Raw genomic sequence first — 14,984 nt, forward strand, 5'->3', positions numbered from 1 at the left:
AAAAGAAAGCCTGGGTCTTGTTAATCCATTTCAGCCCTATTATGTAATGGAAAGTCCTAAACACACATCCTTCTTGCACTGAAATGCTGTCCTTCAACAGATCTACTCCTTTTCTTAGGGCTCTATTCAACAGAAATTGAGAGACTCCTCGGGCTTCAATAGTGTAAATGCCAAAGAGCCTTACCCTGATTAAAATGCCTCCCCCTCCTTTCTCTGCTCTGCAAAGCCCTTATGGGGACAAAGCCCAGAACAACATTTGGAGCTCAGTGCAGAAATTAAATCAAAATGCCTCACATTTTACTGGGAATACTGAGTCAAACAGTGATATTAACTTCTTGCAGGGTTATGGAGGCTGTGAATCTGGGCATGATGGGGGAAGCCCTTGCACACAGATCCTGTCAGAGCAAAGACAGTGCTCCTGAGATCTTCCAGGCTGACATGCTTGGTGGGGGTGGGAACTGAGGTCTTATCATCAGCCGGCGGGCTTAAGAGCAGCTCTGAGGGCTTCCCAGCACTGCCTGGCCAACGCTGTTTCTAGCAGGTTCTTGTCTCACCATGGTATTTGCTAATATACTGCCTCCCCCTTTTTTTTTTTTTTTTTTTTTTTTTTTTTTTTTTTTTTTGGTGTCAGTGAGCTCCGTGGGTCCCATAGCTGCCCTCAGTCAGACTCTGCCATGCTGCCTGCTGTCTCCAGTTTGGGCAGCAGCAGCTGCACGCCATGCAGACACCTCTCCTTTCAGACACCGCTCACCCAGATCAGGCAGAAGAGCAGTTTCTGAATGGCTTTGCAGGGTGTGCTGTGCTACAAGACACTGGTTGCCAACCGGGCAAGCACACACAGGTTTTCAATGCACCAAAAAACAACCCCAAACCAAATTTGCTTGCAAACAGTCATGCCACAGTGGCCCTCTAAGCCTATCACTTTGCTGGTCAACAACAGACACAGGGCAAGAAGCGGGGAGGCTAGCTGCCAGCTGCCCATAAAAAGCCCTGACTCCTTTTGCTAGATTACTTTGTTAGGAGCTGGCAGCATATTTACAGAATAGGGCTGAAATTCTCCCACTGTGAGGTGGCATCAAACACGAGTCCACTTCATAGCCTTTGTCTGCAGCTCTTTCAAATTCCAGCAGGCCTGGAAAACAGCACTTGAAGCCTGGGCAGAGGATTTTGTTCTTTTGTCCCTTACCCATACCTGTTCCTACAACAGTAGAAAACCGCATCTCTTTATATGCAGGATGGCCCAGGCTGATTCAGAGGCTGCCTTCCTCACAGAGCAGCCCTGCTAGGCTCGTTTCTGCAGAAACTGAGAAAATCTTCCAAAGTCAACCACTCGCTGCAGAAGCTGTGCAGAAGCTGTGGAGGTTGTGCTCAACCTCCTAGCTAGCAAGGCAGTGGTGGACTTTGTTCCAGCTTCGGCATGTATTTTCTTCATTACAGGCTGCCTCTGGAGAATAACATCAGAGACGGGAACTCTGCAAGTCATGGGATTTCCAGTCAAGGACAAAAGATGATGACAGCATCCTCACCCAGCCTGTAGCAGAGAAGTCCAATGTGGGAACAATGGGGCTGACAGAAAGGCTCTCTTAGGGTTGCTCAAAGTTGCAATTGAAAGCTTCCAATTTTCCAGCATTTTTTGTTGCTTGGTTTCAAATCTTTTTGTGGAGAAACTAAATGTATCAAACAGCACATTCTGTTGCTATCAGTTTTGGATACGTTAATAGCAGCAACAAGAGGCAGCAGTATGGTGAGGCAGGTTGCCATTAGCCCCCGAGACAGTCCCAACATCATTGACAGAAGTCCACATGCAGTTCACTGCACTGATCATTGGTCTCAGGTGGAGTTTTAGAGCCTCTCAAGGCTCCTCAGTATCCCAGGTAGGTCCAATAAACTACATGCTGAGGCCTGACATGGTTGCACTCCAGAAAAAGAGGGCTGTGGTCCAGCAAGCAACTAAACTCTCCATGCTCCTCATTCTGCCCTTAAAGATAAAAGGAAAAAATATAGGGCTGATGCCCGGGACAGCTCTGAGAGCAGAGGAAGCTGTCACTCTGCATGCTGCCACCCTGCTGCTTGTGCCAGCTGATGATGAGGCTGTGGAGAGCAGAAGACAGGTGTAACTCCAGACCCCAGAGGTAACTTGGCCTGCCCTGGCCCCCCATGGCAGACCCTGCCGACTTCCCATCTGGTTTCTTCCACGCAGCTTCTTCCACACAAGATCCAGGACTGAACTTTGGGCACACAGTGCGAGTTTCAGGTTTCAGAACAGACATTTGTTATTGGGAAGGAAAGTCATTGAAGCCAGCCCCATTCAGTCTAGCGGGTTTTGTTTCCCTTTAGCCCCTGGCATTTTCCTAGGAAAACTTCCCACCATGCTAATGGCTCCTGTGGCTTATTAAGCTAAGTGCTTGCAAATGGTGACACAAACAATGCCTCTTACTTGGTTTTCCTCTCACTTGTTATTTAACTGTCAGTGCCCTGGAAAATACTGGAAAGCATCACTCAGGATGAGGGTGTGTTTGAATTAGGTACAATGCAAGGAAAGTAAAAGTGTCAGGCTCCTGCTACTTCAGATTTAGGTCATCTGCTAAATGTGGAATTCTTCCCCTGGAATGAAAAAAAGCTTGGAGTTTATTTTTTCTACTTCTTTCTTGGAATATTTGTCAAAGTAAAGTGATACCAAGCTAAAAGTGAGGTTAAATTCTTCCCTTTTCTGAAATCTGCTGTGCATTGATTTCACCAACAAAGAAGACCTAAAAATAGCACATCTAATAAAACAAGGAGATCCAAAAAGCTGTCTATATACTGAGAAGCCTTCAGCGTACTTCAAAGTCTTGATGTATTTTTCTGCTCAGGAACAGAACCAAGAGGAGCACAAAGTGAGCAACTTCCAGGTTGCATCTTAGCATTTTATAAATGCTGTGAAAACTGTGTTACAAGGACATACAAAGCAGATCTACTGCATTCAAGGAATCACACCTGATCACCTGTATGGGTATGTCATCAGCCTGCCATGGCACTAGGAGAGCCCAACATGCACATAAGAAGCTGCAGATGCTAAGTCCTTGAGTTGTCTGCACAGAGAGCACCCTGGGGTGATGCCTCCAGCCCTGGTAGCCTGTAGGGTGCTGTCCCCACCTGGACGTGACCTGACTGCTGGTCTGTAGCGTGAGCAACATCTCCACAGTGCATGGCCAAGGTCTGCCCTCTGGGTCTGGGAAATGCCCATCAGGCTGAGGGGTGGGAAAGCTTAGGGGAACAGGGAAAATAGCACAGCATCCTTTAACAAGATTTAATGAGACAAGAGGGGAAGCATCCCTATTGACTGGGAAGCACAAATCTGAGTTACAACAATGCAGTCATGACACTAATCGCATCTTCTGGAACTTGCTCTGTGATGATACATCTCACTCAGGGCTGAAATTCCAGCTCCTCAAGCATAGTCTGGCTTGCTATGCTGTGGGGAGGTTGTACTGAGGGCTTTCCAATGACCATGGTATGACTGCATCACGTCTGCCCCAAACCCCTGTCCGGTGCAGCTGTCTGGATTGAAATAAAATCCATGGTAGCTGCAAGCCTGGAAACTCCTGAGTAAGTGTGGCATCATGTCAAGATGTGATTGCGAGGGAGTAAAAACTGTTGTGGGCAATAGACACACGAAACCATGCATGATAAATCACACAAAAATGAGCAACTTGAAAAACAAAAGAGAAAACAACTCCAAGAAAAGAGCAGCAGAAAGGAAACATACTACCACATGAGGATAAACACTAACAAACTAGTCACTTATTGCTAAGTCCTCAGTCCTCTAATGCACGTCTGCAAAAACAACACAACAAATTTCATACAGTACAGAAGGAAAAAAGGCTAAGGTAAACAACACACAGAAATATTGCTTTAAGGCTGTACCTGAGAGACAAATCACATCTGTGCTACCACAGGCAGTCATGCCATGGTTTAGTTTATTGCTAAGAACAGACCTTTTGGGATGATTTTTTTTCCTGCCAGTGGAGACTGTCTCACACTGATACCTGTATTTATAGAAACTTGGTTATAGCCAAAGCAAGTACAGGTCCCCACACCTGAGAAGCACACACAGCCAGAAGATTGGACATGGTTAATAGTAAAGAAGTTGAAGAGGGCAGGAGAAATGTTCCCAGTATGTCTTAAGGAGTTTTCTTCTGTTTTTCAGTGAAGTGAAGGGCAGACACTGCACAGACCCTAAACCAAGCACAGGTAAGTGCCCCTGTCCCCCTGTGTCCCTGTGGTGGCCAAGGACACAACCCAGCCCAGTCATATCTGCTCTTGAAAGTTCTAAGGTTAGCAGGCAAAGCATTTCCTAAGCGGCACCATTTTTTTTTTTTTTTTTTTTTTTTTTTTTTTTTTTATTCAGCCTTTTCGCCTTGGATGAAGACAGCCTGCATTTATTCCATGAACATTTATTTTCCCCTCGCTCACAGTGGTGAGATAAAAGGAGTGCAGCTGCTCCTGCCAAGTCACACACCACTGCTGCTCATACCCTGATCTCCCATGCGCAGAGCGGAGCATCCTCTGCTTCTCGTGAATGGGGATAAAAAATGCATTTCAAGCAGAAGGCAGCAAACCAGAGCTGGAAGGAGGGAAAGGGGTGTGAGGGAGGTTACTCTCAGGCTCTGGTGAGATGTGACCCACACCAATACATCCCTGTCCTAAAACACCTCTTTTCTCTGCCTTAACCACTGTGTGTCCCTGCTGTGAGCCCTCTTCCACTCATCCGCGTGTCCACCCTGACTTTGCTGTTTGCTGGTATGATCTGAAGCCCAACCTGCAGGTTCCTCATCTAGAGGAGTGGTGGGGGAGGAAAATATGGAAAGGGCTCAATTTAGTGAGCAAGAGGAGAGGTTGTCCTCTCCAAATCCCATCCTGGTGTCAGAGTATGATGGACAACTGCACCACTTCTTCCAGCAGGACAATGAGGACCAAGAGAGAGAAGGACACTGAGCACCACCACTGGTGACCGACAGGGAGCAGGTTCTTGCTGCAATGACGTGGGGACACAACTTCCCCAGGAGCACAGCAGCACAGACCTGAATGGTCTGTGCTGCACCCACAGGAAAGCATGGAGAAAGAAAACAGAAACTGCAGCATCCAAAACGAGCTGCAGGCATGTAGTGGCCTGTCTGTTGTGCAGCAAGGTGGTGGAGATGTGGAGGAAACTGTGTTACATCTGCCTTGCTTATTAAAAACAAACATAAAAGCACAGAGCCCTGGCTGTATTTAACAGAGCTGTAGCCAAAAGGCTTCAGAAATGCCTGATATTTCCCAGCACAATGACACCTTCAGCAGGGACAGCTGCTTGCTATGCAAGCTGGGGAAAAACCTCATCAGCTGCAGCACAACTGCACTTTTTCATGCCCTTGCCATCTGTAAAGCTTTATCAATAAGCCTCCTTATCACCCTACATATTATTGTGTGTGTAGCTCAAATGGAGATACATACTGCATGAAACAGTTCTCGTTTATAGCTATGTATTGTTTTCCCCAGATAGAAATATTATAGAATGAAATCTGAAATGAATGCTGCATTATTATATATGCAAAGGACCTGTGAAGACCATTTATTGAGCTGTAAACATACAGAGCGTAGGCGTCATTCTTCTAATGTTAGTCTGACATCATTGTCCCTGATTTTGCCACAACATTACTACAATATAGCTTATAGTTCCTACTGAATGAAAACACAGTTGTTGCTGTTATCTGTAGTTTTCTGCTGGAAATAGATGGCATTGGGGTAAGGTTTGCTTTCACCCATGGAATTTTTATGCTAGAATATAAAATGTGGCTACCACAAATGGACCAGGTTAAGAAAGGTAAAATAATCCCCTGCTAGATTTGCCAAAGTCTGAAAAAAAATGAGATATTGCACCTCCATCCACAGGCTCCAGAAGGCTTGGGGCTTACCATGCTTTGTGTTTCTGATTGAGCACAAAATGCTGCTTTCTATCAGGCATGTATCCTGGCTGAGAAACTCTGATGCTGTAGAAACTTTGGGTTTCACACCTGAATTTCACTGGTGGGTTGTGTGTGAGGGGAAGAGGGAATATCTCCAGCAGTGCAAAATGGGAAATGAGAACAAAGGAAAGCTAACAAAAATCTGCATCCATCTTCATGAAACAGTATCTTACAGATAATTATTGAAAAATGGTTTGGAGCAAGAGAACCCAGGCAATAGGAGAAAACACCCAGCTAGGAGGTGTACGGGAGGAGGATCTCTATGCTATGAGCTACCAGCCTGTCCTTCACAGCTTGCCCCATCCCAAGGACCCCTGTTTTAGTCTCCTATGAGCTGAGCAAATCTGAATTTGCAGATCATAGACAAAATCATGACTTCCCTATGGACAGGGAGCAAACCTCCAAGAGTTTTTCACAATTTCACAAGGAAAACTGACAGGTTTGCTAGATTTTTCAATTTAGTGCATGCATGGTTGACAAAGGGACTTTTTGGGGTGGCTGACACCTTTTGGCCTTCTCTTCCAGCACGTGCCTTTGCCTCCTCAAGCCAGCTTGCCTAGGGATGGATGGTAACAAATCAAAAAAAAAAAAAAAATGATGAGAAAATGAGATGTGAGCAGAAGCAAGCCATCAGAACTGGCTGGTTCATTTCATGGGTACTCATTAAACTCCAGCCCAGGTTAGCACAGAGAGATGAATTTGCTGATCTCTGGCCAGCTGACCTGGCCACCTTCAAAGAGCCTCTAGTTGACACCTCTGCAGGAGAAATCAATGCTATTGCAAATTTAGGTGACTGGGAATGTTTTTCAACTGACACGTGCAAACCAAAGGTGTTTGGATATCCCCTTGTTTCAAATGTATGTTTGTCACTGTTTTAAAGGACATCCTCCAAAGATGGCATGTGCGAGCTGCTTTCAGAAAAGAAAAGGAATCGCTTGAGCCTAGGGCAGCTTATCCACATCCATTTGAATCCCTCAACTCAAAAGGTTGTCAAGGGAAAACAGATTTCGTCACTGATCTAATGACTGCAGGAGAGAGACAGTGTTTTTTTATTTTTTCCCCCCACAAAAGACAAAAGTAAGCCATTTATCTATGAAAAAGGCATTTTAGACAAAAACAGGAAGTCATTAAGTGCCAATGGTCAGGATTCCAACTGATTTCTAAATTCATAAAGATATGTGAAGCTAATCTCTGAACAAAGGCCCGGCTGTTGCCAAAGCAATTTGAGTATTTATCTCTGTGTAAAGACAAACAGTAGTCCCCATGGAGTTTTTCCATTGCCAAAAACCTGACACACAGAGGAAACCTCAGTGTCCTTTTCAGCTTTCAGCCTTTCTACAAGAGCCTTTATGCTTTACTGCAGACAGAAATGCTCATGCAGTCCCAAACTGGAGGCGGTAGCTTAGATGGAACAGGAGCACAAAAGTCCTGCTAATCAGAGGCTCCTGGGGCTCATGGTGATGGTGTCCCTGGGCCATGGTGACACGGGACAAAGAAACACATGCAACAGAGCTATGGGGAAAGTCAGGAGCAAGAAATCACCTTTCAGTCACACCTGGCATCCCACTTGCACCTCCTAGCTGAAATTCAGCCTCCTCTTTACTGGCAGTGGTTGCTCATGGTCATGACTTGACACACTGGGTGGGGGACAGACGTGTCCCAGAGGCAAGAGGAATTGGCAAGGCTTTCAGGCCTGCTGTGTGGCAGCTGGGGGTGACAAGCAGTGGCCCTGTGGTGACTCTGAGCTGATGGGCCTGAAGACACACAAAACGCCCTTCACGTGCACCTATGCCTCCATGGACAATGACAAGAACCCCATCCCTTCTGTCAGCATCAGCCGTGAGGGAGCCCTGCGGGTCAGCAGAGAGTGGAAAACCCCAAAGTCCTCATGGTGGCCATGCCACCCACACATGAAGGCTCATGGCCAGAGGTCACCTCAGGCAGGAGCAGGACAGCTGGCACCCCGCAGGCAGCTCACAAGCTGCACTCCGTTCTGCCTGTGCCTCCAAGGTATATTTAATATGCCAGGGACCTGGGCGTTTCTTCGCTCCTGTAACTACCTGCAGGTTTTAAGCACAGGAAAATCTTTCATGGCGGTGTTGAAAAAAAAAAAAATACTGCTTTCCCTGCTTTTCTTTTGGGAATCTGTAAACCCCCCGTGTACTCTGGCACTTTCCCGGGGATGGTCACAATGCCACACTTAAGCTATACACTTTGTTTAGCAGATTTCAAGCAACATTGGTGCATGAGATTGTTTAATTGTATTTTCCTTTGTTGTCAGGGACATTAAGTATTGCTGGTATTATCTTTGGATGAGCTCCAGTTGCAACACAAGTTTCCAAATGAAGCATGGGTGGATGCAACTTAATGTGTAAAGGCCTGCTTAGATTCTTACGTAAGATGAAACTAGTAATGTTAGAAGGAACATACTAGCCTCTATCTGCTTCCTTAATAGGAATAAAAACAGCTTCTCCCATACTCGTACCAGACTGTGAACAGGACAAAGTGCTACAAAAGGGTAGAGACACTTGAAATGGCACCGCTGTACACTCAACTGCAAGAAATCTGTGTGTGCTTTTATTTGAGCCCTAGTGGAATATATCCAATGATAGCTAACTGGTAAGGTGTGGTGGACATCCCTTGAAACAATTGTGATAAGTTCAGTTACACAAAACACGGATTTTAGAGCAGAATCAATTGTGACATCTGTGCCTCCCTGGCAAAGCAAAGAGCAGAGCTCCAGATTGAGATGGACAACAGGGAGGGAGCTCTTGTGGTTAGGGAACTCCAGAATATGTCTTCCTGGACAATCAGATGGTCTTTTGGATTTGCTGGGATAGCCTCCTTCCCAAGCAGACCTCCTACTCCTGATCTGAACATTAACAAAAAAAAAATACTGCCTGAAAGCAGCAGCAGCCTGGGGTAGACCATGCACGCAAGTCCCCTGTACATGCCACAGCTGAAGCAGCTCTCACATGGAGAAGGAGGGTGTCCAGGCTCAAAGGACATCACTTCTGCTATCACCCAACCACTGAAACATCTACAAAGAGCTATGATAGAGCAGAGGCAGGATAAAGCCTTAGGACAGCAGACAGGCATGGCACAGCACTTCACTGAGTGATTACTCAGTTAACCACTGAGTGATTAACCACCCTGATTTTGTGGTTAGTTTATACTGACAGCTTATCAGAGGGGTAAGTTCCAGGTTTCAGAACTTAATTCTACATGTACTCATTTAAACCTGTCTAGATGAGGCTGATAGGCAGAAAACACAGCTTCTAGCTTGTCTTTCTACTCCGCAGATGAGATGTGATTTAAAGGTAAGCAACAACCTCTTAGCTCTCACAGATGCCTCTGGTTTGCCTTCGAACACCTGATGTTCACTGTCTGGATAAGATTACCTCATACTGTAACTTAAGTCTTAGATGTCAGGGAGAATCAAAGACAAGTGCTTTATCAACCTCTATGAAACCAGCCTGTGGATTCATTAAAATATTATCATGCAGAAAGAAGCATTGCAAAAGTGTACAGTAGGCAGTGTACACCCCCTGTCAGAAGGGTGTTTGCCATCCTGCAGCATATAATTTAACTGTGGTAAAAACAGTATTTCCCATACTTAAAATAGGAGATACAGTGACGAGCCTGGAAATGTTTCACTGGTGTTGGTGAATATCTGAATTCCAGTGGCAGCTTCTCTGTAATTTCCCTTGTGCATACTATCACTGAATCGATACTGATTAAAACTCTTCAGGCAAACACAGAAGACCACATTGATAAAATTTAGCCTTTACTTGAGAATCACATTGCCAAATAAGGCTTTATTCAAAAAAAAAAAAAAAAAAAAAAAAAAAAAGGTACATCTTCAGTTGGTCCTTTGTCTCGGCTGCTGGAAATGCTGAAATACATCTACTGGGGAAGTGATGCTCTGCACAGTTCTGCATTATGTCCTCAATCCAGCATGAGCAGGTAAAAATCAAAGCAAGGGAGAAATTCAGAATGCATGAGACACCCCGCATCCTTGTGAAGGAGGGGACCCCAGTCTCATCCCCCCTGAAGTTAGCCAAAAACTGCTTCTGAGTTAGGCCAATGATGAGTCTTTAAGTGAGTTTCCCCATATTCATGTATTTACCAATGACGTGAGTTTGATTCGGCACAGCAGATCAGTTCTTGTGTCCCAGATGCTTTTCAGGAGCAGTGCTGTACCTCTGGCAGTGTGCTGTCCAGGTCTAAGTTTAACCCCTGGTAAGCAAAGCATGGGACCTAGAAGTGCCCAAGAATAGTGCTTGCCTTTCAGCTACTGTGTTACCACCACATCCTGCATCACTGTGGCTTAAAGATTTCTATATAAATAGCTTCTGAAACCACAAAAAAAGAACACTATCATACCACATTAAAGGTTGCTCAATCTGCATGTTTCTGAGGATGCGACTCTAACCTCTGGCACACTGCTTGTGTCAGCTTCCTCATAATGGACTGTGGATTTGGGCTACGATAGAAGAAGTAACAACAACAAAAGAAATAGTGCAAGGCATACTCTTTCAGTTCACTCACTCCCACCTACTCATGAAAGAGCAATTGTATTGTGGCAGAACGCTGAAACACTTCCAATGGCAGAACCAGGCTGGTTCCCAGCCACCTCCGTCCCTCTTGGGCATGCCTGTGAGAAGTGACAGATGAAGGTCACTTCGATCCAGCCCCTACCTATCCAGTGAGGAAGGAAGGTTAACATCATTACTTTCTCTGCAGAGAGTTTTGATGTGTCCTGACTGTAGTTGGGTTTGTTCTGGGTGATGCTGCTGCTGCTGCTGGGCACAAGGGAGCCATCTCTGTTTCCCCCAGACACTTGGCCTCCCTAATGACTCTACCAGAGATGATGTTAATTATTTTCCATGTCCACCTGTCTTCAGACTAGGGTGGATACCGGTTTCTCCCAGCAGCACAGAGCTACTTGTGGCTCCCCAGGAGCATTCGGAGAAGCGTGCTGCTCCCACTGCGCAGGAGTTTGGGAATGTTTCTTTCCTAGCACCCTCCCAGCCAGGAACCTTGGTCCTCACGGAGCACAAGATGTAGGTGAGGGTAAGTGTAAAACCTTTGCTGGTTGAGAACAAAACCATCCAGATGTTTTCAAAACACATAAGGCATTTTAAACAACTCTCTGAGATGCAGACTAGAGCTGATCTGGTAATACTTCACATAGCTACTATATGTTGTAGGATGGTACTTTACTTTTTAAAATAACCAGTAACACCAGTTTGATCAAATGTGTCAGACCAGCTGTGCACCAGGCAGGCCACACTATGGGGTGCCAGAGGCAGAAGACACCCATGAAAGCATTTGCTACACACTTGGAAAGCCTGAGTCTGCATGCAGAGAATGACAAAAAAGTGGCATCCGAAAAACAAGCTTAATTTGTTTTGCATGCTTGGGATCGCACTTGGATCCTTCTGATCCCCTCCCACCAATCCTGAATGCTATATGCACTGGTCACATCTGTGTGATGTGCTGCTCTGATAACTCAGAAAGAAGAGGTTCTAGAAATAGGATCTGGACATCAGTTCAGGGAAAGGGAACAACATATAAGCAGGGAGACACCCATCAAAGACATCACATCTCCTCTGTCTTCCAGAAGCAGTAGTAGAAAACAAATGGTCAAAAAAAGGTACAGCTTCATTGAGAGCAGACCCCTAAAGGAAAAACAAAAGGCCCCTCCAGGCTCTCTCGTGCTTTTCACACAAGAAGTTTCTGCAAGGTTATCAGTCTTCAAAAGAAGGTCTTGGTATGCATCCTTCCACTTGAAACAACACAGTGTTGTAATCATGGATGCAGGTTGCAAAATGGAAGACCTAGCTAGTGTACATCTGCTGTTACTCCCTGGTGAAAGAGCAAGTGAAGGACCAGGTCTGCTACCAAACCCTAAATGCAATGTCCAGCTGGATTACCTTCAGCTGCTGCAGCTGTCTGCAGCTCAGCCATCGGGCTGATGAGGCAGCAAAGTTATGGATCAGCAGAAAAGGTGGAACAGAGCCTCTGGGATTTAAAGACACCTCCACAGGTTCCTGCTGCCAGCTCCTGGATTGCTCCAGGATGAAAACCTACAGCACCATGTAGACAGGCTGTGCTCACAGGCACTGCAGTGACAGCACATGTCCAGGAGATCGAATGTGGGGACACAGCAACTTTTGTTTTTATTTCAATACTACAGCAGCAACATTGAGTGTTCCTCCCACAGCACAGACCAAAAACAGTGCCTGCAGGATCATTCAGATGTTTTAATTTGGCAGTGCTCACAATTAAGTCTGATTATTTTGGGGTAGCCATATTGATGTATGAGTTTGGAAGTTTTCTGCAGTTGTTTTTGAGCAGTTATCTGAGGGCTTGCACCTAAAGCAAAGGGAAAGCAGCAGGAGATAAATGGAGACCTTTGAGGCAAAAGGCACGCTACTCAGGATTTTTTTTTTTTGGAAAAAAAAAAAAAAAAGGAAAAGAAAGCAATTAGTACAATGTAAGCAAACTGCTTGCAAAATCCATCTACTCAGCAAAGTAATTGCTTCCAAGAAGTACTCCTGGTGCTCTATGTGAAATACACAGCTTTTTTTTTTTTTTTTTTTTTTTTAACTTGAGATAAGAACAAAAACCCAAACAGGCTAAAGGAATTCAATCACAGCTGACCTCATTTTCTTTTTAAATGTGTTACAGTGAAGGATATATTGCGGTAACATTGACAAAAATGCCTGTGCAAAGGGAGGTGTAAGTGGGGGAGCCCTGATGCGCCCTCAGATCAGCCTTTGGTGGATGTCAATGAAAAATCCTGGTGGTCCTAGCTGGCTTCACATCATTTATCTGCTCAGCTCAAAGCTGTAGGCACAGAAAAGCCAGGCTAGCAAAACCAGGGATGAGTGCAGAAGGAAGAGAGGCCATGTCAGCTCTGCAGGAAGAGCCCATGGCCCCAGCTGCTTCTCCTAAGAAGGCAGGCTTTGTAGCCTGGGGATGGATCACAGCTGTGCCTCACATAAAAAGTCCCAAAACAAGCAGCACAACAGGCTGCAGAGCTGCTGGGCTCTTGCTAGCTATTGTGCAAGCTACACATAGGGAAGAGTAGGGCACATGATCTTCTGCCTCAGTTACCTTCTTGGAGAGGCAGTCAGTGAGGGATGCAGCATCCTGCTCCAAAATCACTCAGCTTTCAGCTGCTTTAGACAGTTGGTGGCACCACAACTGTATTGCTTGATGCTGAAGTGTTCTGTTGCTGCTGTCCTGTTGCTTGAACCCTGACACATAACTGTGCCCATTGGTGCTCAATGGTGACAGGAGGCTGGGAGCATGACCAACTGACAGTGAGTTTAACAACCCCATGGTATTTCCAGCACTTTCCTGAAAAAAACCACTGGTGTTGTTTATCCCTGACTGCACTCCTTCCTCAAATGACACTTTGCAGGTAAGATGCATGGAATGTCACCAGCTTATGCCTGAGTGCTCTGCAAAGCCCCTGGTGCTGGCACCCTATGGGAACTGCTGATGCTGGGTTCGGTGCTTCAGCACGTGGGTGCTGGCTGTGGTGCAGCTGCCATCCTCCTACACTGACCACTGTTTTCAAAAACAGGGCTGTACCTACCTACTGAAGGACACGGGAGAGAATAGAGGTGCTGGAGCACCACTATGACTTCCATGCTCCCCTCCTACACAGGAGGGCTTGGCTCCAGCAAGTCACAAACATTACTGCTCAGACAGTGCTGGTTTTTGTTGTCCTCCCAGTTGGTCAGGGAAGTTCCCTTGAGACCAAAGTCTGCTGCTGTTGGACTCCGGTCTTTACACTCTATACATTACTGCAGTTGCCAGTTTATCACATTCATATAAGAGAAAAAGAAAGGAAAAAAAAAATTGTCTCTGATGCACAGCCTGGATGTTCCTCATCTCCTCCTTATTCTGCACCACAGAATAATGCCTGTGTTCATCAGGGTCAATTTGGGAAGGACTTTGAGGTTGACAGGAGAAAGTTTAGTTCAGTTATAGCCATCAAAGCTGCTGCTAGCAGCAGGTCTGTGCTTCAAAGCTGCCGCAATCCAGGCATTCTGAGTGGGAAATGCAATAATTAACAGTAGATGGAGCAGGGCACAGTAAGAACTAACACATCAAGCAGCAAGGGAATGAGTTTGTCCACAAAATGCAGTACACTACACCCTGTCAGGAGGCTTGAGAGCAGGTAAGGGAACGGCAGTGTGCACTGGCACCTGCAGGAGCCCTGCACATCACCAGAGCAGATGCATGCAAGTATTTGCAAATGCAATTTAAAGCTGAAGTTTCTCCTCAGAAAAGTTCTGTGGAAAAAACTGCAAAACATGGAAAGAGACAACTCCAGAAGTTATTTACAACAGAAGGGGGACACAGGTGACCTGGTGTCGTCCTTGTTCCCAGACTTACTCTCTGAATTTTGTGATAATTTGGGAGGCTGTCCCATTAAGCCAGCATCACTAGACTACAAGATGTCTCCATCCTGTGCTGAATAATCACCAGACACTTGCTGACAAAACCATTCCTTGCCACAGTGCAGGGCAATTTCTTTTCCTCCTGGGTTGTTGGGGGCCGCGCCCCCCCCCGGAGAGTATTCATAATTAAAGTGATCTGCAACGTGCTAAGCAGGGAGCAGGAAAGGACTGCAAATTGAGGAATGGCCCTTACATCTCTCTGTGGCTTATTTAGCACAGTGTAGCTTTCCAAAAGTGTGTTGTTTAATATAGCACTTACAGCAGTTGTTTAAGCCACTGCTGCAACTGTGTTTGTGCTGGCTGGCTTCAAGGACATCTAAATGTTTTCTTGTTTTGTTCTGAGGGGTGGTGAAAGGAAAAGCACCTGAGCATCCCTGTATGGAGGGACGTGCCGTGGCTGTCTGGGTGATGTCACTGGGAGATGGACCAGAAGAAGAAGCCAGGGCTCCTCTGCTTTTTGCCTTCTTGGTGAAAAGGGCCGCGCAGGGCCCAGCAGGCTGTCAGGCACCAGAGG

At 45.9% G+C, this 14,984-nt stretch overlaps 1 protein-coding gene across 3 annotated transcripts in view; it reads right to left on the reverse strand.

The window, feature by feature from the left end:
* LPAR1 (lysophosphatidic acid receptor 1) overlaps positions 1-14,984 on the reverse strand; it is a 71,946-nt gene that overhangs the window by 3,792 nt on the left and 53,170 nt on the right. The gene's annotated exons all lie outside the window — the stretch shown is intronic.

Source organism: Oxyura jamaicensis, chromosome Z (genome assembly GCF_011077185.1).
Source record: "Oxyura jamaicensis isolate SHBP4307 breed ruddy duck chromosome Z, BPBGC_Ojam_1.0, whole genome shotgun sequence".
NCBI lineage: Eukaryota > Metazoa > Chordata > Aves > Anseriformes > Anatidae > Oxyura > Oxyura jamaicensis.